Source organism: Triticum dicoccoides, chromosome 2B (genome assembly GCF_002162155.2).
Source record: "Triticum dicoccoides isolate Atlit2015 ecotype Zavitan chromosome 2B, WEW_v2.0, whole genome shotgun sequence".
Classification (NCBI taxonomy): domain Eukaryota; kingdom Viridiplantae; phylum Streptophyta; class Magnoliopsida; order Poales; family Poaceae; genus Triticum; species Triticum dicoccoides.
In genome coordinates this window covers 820,478,623-820,487,313 of record NC_041383.1, presented here as the reverse complement: position 1 = coordinate 820,487,313, position 8,691 = coordinate 820,478,623, and the positions used below count along the sequence as shown (strand labels likewise).

General features: G+C 41.2%; 1 pseudogene; it reads right to left on the bottom strand.

Annotated features, from left to right (window-relative positions):
* Positions 1–377: 377 nt before the first annotated feature.
* On the bottom strand, positions 378–6,072 carry LOC119369013 (annotated as a pseudogene).
* Between the last annotated feature and the right edge of the window lie 2,619 nt (positions 6,073–8,691).

Sequence of the window (8,691 nt, the reverse complement as noted above, 5' to 3'; positions counted from 1 at the left end):
CTAGGGTTAGCGCCCGGGCCGCTCACGGGGAGCGACACGGGGCTCGCGACTCGTTTTACTACATGATACGAACACCAAAAATAAGTAGCTGCCCAGTCTCCAGTGGGAGACTAATTCTGAACTGAACAATTGCAGATCAGCTCACTGGGAACGAAGAAAATAAATAGGCATCCAAATAAACACACTGAATAGGGCTTCACTTATTGATTTTGATAAAGACAAAAAGGAGTCTGAAAGCAGCCATGAGGGCAGCAGAGGCGGCCGGCAAACAAGCCGCTAGTAGTGTACATCACAAAGAAGTGAACTACGTAGTACATCATGAGCTACTTATTTGGAAGGAAAGTGAAAATAGTTAGTTCATCTTGAGCTAGCTAGCTTTCAGGAAGTAAAACTGAGGACCTTAGAAATGTAATGGTTCCTGCACCAAGGAAAACAAGAACAGAATAGAGGATCATAGAATTTTACCTTACAAGAGTGTAGACAGTATTCCACACAACAATAGAAATGGAAATAGGTTCGCTGAGTTCAACGCACACCAGGAAAACCCTCTAGTTACATTCGCTGGTAACATAACCTAAGGGACAAAAAACCTGGCGTGCCACCAAACTAGCCTTATTACACACTGAGCAAACAAGTTGGTTCATCAAATAAACAGTACAGTCAAAAGCACACAGAATTAAGTTAATCTCGATGATACAGAGGGTACATGAATTTAAGATGCGGAAGGTCGAAAGCATGCAACTGGGGCTAGGAAGATGGAGATTTGCATGACAGAGTCGATGCCGCCGAGGAAATCACCTCCTGCTAGCTGAAATCAAATGCAGCTGAGACAAAAAGTCACATACGGTGTATACTGCATAAAGAAGATGGTGAAGTAAACAGACAGTGGAGAGCTGAAGAAGATGCTGAAGGAATAATGCGAGTACTAGTTACTACTCCTAACACATGCCTGATGTAGAAAACAACTGGATGCAATTAGTACCTTGAGGACACAGTATTTTGTTCATCGCTCGGCTTGACTTGACTCGGCCTGAAATTGGAAGAAACAATGGTTAAAGAAGCCAAAAGAAACAGGGGACTGAATCATTGAACTAAATGCATAAGCAGGGGCACCTCTCCATCATCAAATGAATTTATCAGCACGAAGGGTGGGATTCTTGGGATGGTCTTTTGCCACACGCCTCAACGCATCCATGGCTTGAGAATAATCCTCAGGTTTGATTTCATAATCGAGAAGGTCAATTCTGAGTTGTTGTAGCGAAGGAAGGTTCCGTATGCTCAAATTGAAGCCGGGACTGATGATGTCATTCACTCGGAGACCGAAGCGAAGGCGTTGAACCATTGGCATAGCTCCGTGTTGGAACGTAGGGTTCACTAGTATAATTTTTTGGAAAAGGCATACTCTCGCCTCTGGGAAGGCACCGGTGCTGACCACTAGATTCTCCATCACTACTTTGGCATTGCCTATGTGAAGGGAGACATAACGGAGAGCTGGCAGCATCCCAAGGATCCGGATATCTCGTGATTGCATTTCACTGGCAGTTAGGTCAAGGTAGGAGAGTAGAGGTAGAGACGAAGAACAAATCCATGTAGGCAACCTCCTGAATAATTCGTACAATCTAAGCCTTTGTAGGTTTTGCGACGGTACCCAATCCATAAGGACATTGTCAAACCGATGTTTAGGAGAGGAGATCTCCAGGCTCTCGAGTTTGCGTAGATTGGCTAGGGATTCAATCAGAGCTTTACCAGCTTCATCAACTGCCTCATCATTATCTGAAACAAATCTAAAGGCGAGCTCTCTTAACCTACTCAGATGGCCTAGCTCTTTTGCGGTTTCTTCAGAATTAAAACCCATATTATGCCCCATCAGCTGTTCAAGGCATGTCAGGTTGCTGAACCCTTTTGGTAGTGGCATATCAAAATCAAGGATTAGGCACATCAAATGCCTCAGCTGAACAACACTGGACGACAATTCTTTTGAATTGGTCAATTGCAAGTCTAGTGTCTGCAAAAACCGTAGCTTTCCTATTTCCATAGGGAGCTTGCCAACCTTTGTGCCCCTTAACCCCAGATATCTCAGATGTAACTACTTCTCAACATGACTAAGGTCAATGCCAGTGATTTTTTGAAGATCACAACCTTCCAGATCCAATACACGCAAAACTTGAAATCTAGAAAGAGATGGAATCTTGCTGACAGAGGGACTAAAAGCGGTAAAAGACCTCACCTGTGACATGCTTGTGGTAGCCATCCGAGTAGTGGTGGGATCTTTCATGCCCTTTTGGAGGGACAACCTGCGGAACTTCTTTTCCAAAGGTGTATCTCCCTTGATAAAGTCCAATACAGTAACAAAGTTTTCTTCGCTTGATAATTCACATATAAGATCCAGCATTATATCATGTACACAACAAGCTTCAACCCTACCACCATGTATGTTTATCGGCATGATCATGTTCCTGTTTACTAACTCGTTGAAGTAGGCATCTCCAAGCTCAAGGAGACTAGGTTGATTTTCTGCAAGTGGGCTGGTTTGACCTTTTACTTGGATAAAACCTTCACAAATCCATCTCCTTATCAACCGGTCTCTTCTAATTTGATGATCTTCAGGAAAGATACTTAGATATAAAAAGCATGTTTTCAAATAGGAAGGGAGATCATAATAGCTCAATAATAATATCCTCTTCATCTCGTCCACATGATCATCACCATTTTTAAGTCCACGGCCAATAGAAGTGAGCAAAGCTTCCCATTGATCAATTTGGTCTCTGTTCTGATTGTTAGCCAAATAACTAGCCAAACTAATGATGGCTAATGGTACCCCTGCACATTTCTTCAAGATCTCTTTGGATACTGGCTCAAACCGAGAAGGACACACCTCACTTAGAAATATTCTTCCATAGAAAAGTTTTTGCGAGTCATCATCAGAGAGAGATTTCATCTTATGAATCAAACCATCTTTAGAAGAGCAACATTCCTTAGAGATCTCAACATGGCGGGTTGTAGTGATTATTATACTTCCACACTCATCGTCGGTAAGTGCATAACTGATTTCTTTCCATGCTTTTTTATCCCATAAATCATCGAGAATTATAAAGTACCTATGTACATGGCAATGCGAGAGCTAAGGTTAGCAAAACAACACCAAATATTTATCAAAAACATGAAAGAGTAGTACCACTCAAGCAGTGGGTCTGTTTGATTCTTGGATTTGAAGGTTTGCAATTTTCATGGTTGGGTGTTTGGGAAAGGGGGTCGGTACCGACTCTCATAGCCCACACTTTGAATCGTATTATCACAACCTACAAAAATGTAAATCGAGGCCCCATGGAGCAGTGTGCACGCTACCACATTTAATGCATATATGCACCCCCCCCCCCTCTCGACTAGAATGAGCACACCATGTCGATCATATGAATTAGACCTCCCCAAAAAAGCAATTAGAGCCAATGCACTAGGGGGGTACATTTACTCTTGTCACAAAGATCGCCTGATACAAGGCAACACGAAAGCTAACAGAAAAACAAACCACCTTAAGCCAAACTAGCAAATATTGGAACTTATACCCCTAATACAAGAGGAGATTACAATGCATTTCACTGTCCCCATAGTTATATAAACACCTTCGGGATTTCTTCGTACAAATAGTTTTGTAAGAAATTGCTAGGATTTATGTCCATGAAAACAAATGTGCCGAGAAATATGATCAAGACAAAATACATATTCTGTTGATACTTGTATAATATAGACTAGAAAAGGATTATCGTTCAAAAATCAACACACATCGTATAACATTGTGAAACATCTATTGAAATATCAAAGTAATATGATTTCTAGAGTTGAGATTTAAGGAAGTTAACGTATGGTTAAATTTTAACATCATGATACTGGTGGAGATTTGATCTATTAGTAAGTTGTAAAGAACAGTACAGAATTAATATAGCAAAAACTAAGTTAGAATGGAAATAGAAATGCATGTCTATCAGGTACAATCTCAAAGTACAGTGTAGTTTTGCCACAGAAAATGACATTTTGTATTTTATATCTAGAAATGGAAATGAGCGGAACAGAAAGGTAGAGACCATATGTCTGTATGGCTTAGGGAAAGAAAAACAGAATATACATAATACAATTATGAAGTAATAAAGAGACTAGATATTGTACACTTGAAAATATTAAGAAGAAAAGTGTCGGTTGTTTAGAGCAGTCAAGGATGAAGTTGAGCATGACAAGGAGCCCCATTAATGGCAAGAGGCCAAGGTAGGTACTGGGAGAAAAGTAGAAGTAGGCGTGCTGACATAGGCATGTACAATGGGAAATGCATGAAAAATAAGGTGATATGATTTTTAGAGACCTGGTGTTTTTCCTTATGAAATGAACTAAAACAAGTATAGAAATTTAGCAATATATTCAGTTAGAATTGGTTGTATGGAACATGAATATTTAGAGTAGTAATATGAGAACTAAAACTGAAAATAAATATGATTTGTGGTGTTTGATTATTGTACAATGTAAATATCATAATAGAATGTAAATTCTCATGCATGCTTGCATGTTGAGGTGGCTTTTTATTAGGCATGATTGCATGTTGTGGTGGACCTTTCTCCATGCTTTTTATCTGACTAAAATTATAATTATTTTTCCGTCAGGATTGATGCTATGGATGCTGCATAGATGTATCTTGCGTGGATGGCATCTACAACAATATAAATGAAATGGCGTACCTTTTGTTGCTAAGAAATTCTTTAATTAGGATGATGAGCTTCTCTACTGCCAAATTTTCTGCATTATGACTAGCATGTATTTTCTTGTCAAGTTTAAAGAGAAGATCGCTTAATACTTTCTTCATGTCGGGATTCCGAGACACAGACACAAAAGCTTTGTGTTTAAATTTTGTTGCAAGGGCATCATGTACTTCTTTGGCACGCGTAGTCTTGCCCAATCCTCCAAATCCAACAATAGAGAGTGTCTTGAGTTGCTTACAGTCACCCTCAGTGATCTTCTTGATAATATCGTTCCTTGCTTCCTCTAGGCCGATGATATTCTTCTTATCTCCATAGAGAACCTCCAAGAAAGGATCAAGGGTGGCCCTTGTGGCTGCAGGTAGATTAGGAGTTTTATACCTTTCATGTCGGACGGCGACTTTTTGCAGCTGCTTGTCAATCTCTTCAATATCTGTGGAAATCCGATGTTTTTCCTTGCCCCTTTTAAACAGCTTCTTGAAGTTGACCCAGAGCTTCTCGAGCCTGTTCTGCTCATCATTGGGGTTGGGGTCACAGCCCACAACACGCACCAGGAGAGAGTCGATGACATCCTCCATTTCGTAAGACAGCTCCCTAACTTCGTCAGCCCAAACCTTGGTCTCGTCTTCGAGTTGATCCCGCGGCATCCCTGCCACCTTGCCAAGGGCAGCTTGCATAGCTTTGAGCTCAGCAGAGAAGGACTCGACCTTTTGCTTAACTTCCTTCTGTAGGTTGTACTCGTCCTTGATGACCTCGAGCAGCTTGGGGAGGAGGGAGCCCATGGCCCCCATGGCCAGATCCATGGCTCACTCAATCCTCTTTTATTGATGGTCACCGGGCATGGATCTGAATACCACAAGAAAAAGAGCCCAAATGTTACATCAAAAGGCTAGTACAAGGACCGCATGTAACATGTGGTTAGCAAAATAAAAAGTCATACCCCCTCCGTCCAAAAATACTTGTCGTAGAAATGGATACAAATGGATGTATCTAGAACTAAAATACATCTAGATACATCCATTCCTCGGACAAGTATTTCCGGACGGAGGAAGTATTTTCTTGAAGAGACTAGTACAAGGGGAATAAAGAGATATCACAAAGGGATTCCTGAAGCGCATGTCCCAAACGTGGGAATCGTTCTCCAGGGCATCAGGGAGCCAAAGCATGCAAAGAGAGCTGCATCGTCCTGATGCATGTTAATGAGTAGTGAACGGGGCTGACCTCGACCCAAAGACGACAGCGTTGCCGGCGGGAAGTTGTTCCGACGGTGCCGGTGGAGGGGAATGAGGGCCTCGGCAGTTGGCAGGGTCAATCAATCTGCTCTCTTGGTTTCTATGGGAACGCAGGCTCAATCGTGCTCTCTTGGTTCGTTGCTCAAGCAAAGACTTTGATCAGTCTCGACCAATGAACGGAAGGGCGGTAGCTCACGGCAACCAACTATATATAACTAATCCGAGAGAAGACTTGGATATGTCTTGGCCAATGGACGAGTACACAACTTGTAGTATGAGTAAATTTTTTGAAGGTGCAGTTTCCACCTGTTCGATTTGTCTTGCCGTGAAATTGCACGCAAAAAGAATGGTACAGAGAGCTCATGTACATACATCCATGCGCCTCTCACGATGGGATTGAAAACACTCATTCGCAAAAAAAGAAAGAAAGATTGAAAACACTCATACAGAGAGCTCCTCTGCAAATCAAATAAATCAACGTGATCCTCCCTCCTTTTTTCTTTTGAGGGGTAGCGCGATCCTCTGCTCACGGCCTGCGACCCGGCTGAATCAAGTTTGGCAAAGTGGGCCGCGGTTCAAAATATTGCTACTTTCATATGCTCTTTGACTGGAGCTACTGACAATTAACTCAAATTTTATTTTGCCGATTTTGCAATTCACAAGAATTTTGCCACTAATAATGTGAGATCAATATATTGTAGATTGCTTAGCTGTTCTATAAAAATCTATGTCAGAAATTCACAACATGAAAATACAGAGATCCATACCACTCCTCATGGCCATTGAAATCTCTTCCACTTCATGTCCATGACTTCTAGTTTTTTCGCTTCACTATTTGTTCGGCAAGGTATCAGTTGGGATGCACTGCTCACCTATTAGGCTGCGCCCATGGCTGAGTACACAACTTGCAGTGGTAGTACAATTTCCGAGAGAGGAGACATACTGAAGGCCTAAATACTTTTGGTTAATTAAATTAAAGACACAAATACATGCGGTTAATTAAATTAAATTAAAGACCTAAGACCGGTGCTCCTACTACAAACTCGGATGGAAGGAGTACTACATTGTAAGCTACTCCCTCTGTGCTTGAAAGAGTGTACTTCCAACTTCGTTGGGAAGTCAAACTTTTTTATGTTTGACCGTATTTATACAATAATACATCAGTATTTATGCCATCAAATTAATAGCATTTGATTCATGATAAAATATATTTTCATCATATATACCTATTTGGTTTCACAAATACAAAGTCGGTCAAACTTTGAGATAGCTTGACCTTCTTATAAAGTTGGAAGTACACTCTTTTAAGGATGGGAGTATGCTATATGAAATCCTTATGACAAATCAAATTAACAGTCCAATTCAAAAATTGAACACAAAAGTGCAATATGTTTTGATTGTCTACAAACTAATGCAAGAAGTGAATGAATGGAAATGCTTGTATATGTTTTTGAGGTGCAATGGAAATACTTGTATTGCCACAACTTGTATTGGCTGCTAATCCTATCTCGATAACCCCCTTATCACTATATCCAATCATTCATTTGCACTGTTGTCGTAAATATCAAAACATGTTGAAGTCCAGTTCTGATAATGATAAACCAGCTGTGTACAACCCTAACACTGGTACCCAATCATTCAATAGCTAAACCAACTACATATACCAGTGGCCGTTGTTGTGATACAAAAAGATATACACGGTGAGCTGACGCATGCAAGTAGTTTTTTTTTTTTTTGCGGATACATGCAAGTAGTTGTTGCTGAGGACAGATAATTGACAGGATCAATATATGCTGAGTCAGATTTACAACTGGTAGCTGACACCCATAAGGCCAATAATGCATGTGTCAGGTACAATAATACAACTTAAACTAAAACTAACTCGATCATATATATTATATATCAACCGTATACATACTGTACAGTTTTATACACAATGTAGTTAAAATTAGCATCAGGTAAGCGAAGACTTTGATCCGTCTCGACTTTTATACACAAGGTAGTTAAAATTAGCGTCAGGTAAGCGAAGACTTTGATCCGTCTTGACCAATGGACAGAAGGGCGATACCTAACGGCAACCAACCATATACTCCGAGAGGAGACTTGGATCCCTTTTAACCAATGGATGAGTACACAACTTGAAGTGGTGGCACAATTTTCAAATGTGCAGTTTTGGAGAGAAGACGCACCTTGAGGCTCGATTTGTCTTGCAGTGAAACTACGCGCCGGGAAAATGTAGTATACGCATCCATGGTCCTGTCACAATATAGGATTAAAAAGAAAGCACAGGCATACAGAGAAGTTGAGAAGATTTGTTTATTTTGGGGGAACCTTTCAACTCTCTACGTGCATGACATGTTTTTGGTGTGATCATACTCCTCCGGGTTTTTTTTTTTGAGAAACCATACTCCTCTGCTCTCGCGGTCTGTGACCTTTCGAATCACCGAATCCAGTTCCCCACCATGGGCCACGCTCCCTAGCTGCCTGCTTTTTTTTAGCCGGAATACTCTCTATTCCATTAACCAGAACAACCAGCCAAACCGCTAGCAATCATCGCATGAACAAAGTCTGAGGATGCATGGGCCATACGCACACCATTAGCCCCTAGCTGCCTTCTTGGTGACGCGGAATTCCCTAACGGACGCTCATTGCGTCAAGATGGCGCTATTTCGCAACTAGCAATGGACGAAGTGATCGCAGTGGGCCGGCCCATGAACCAG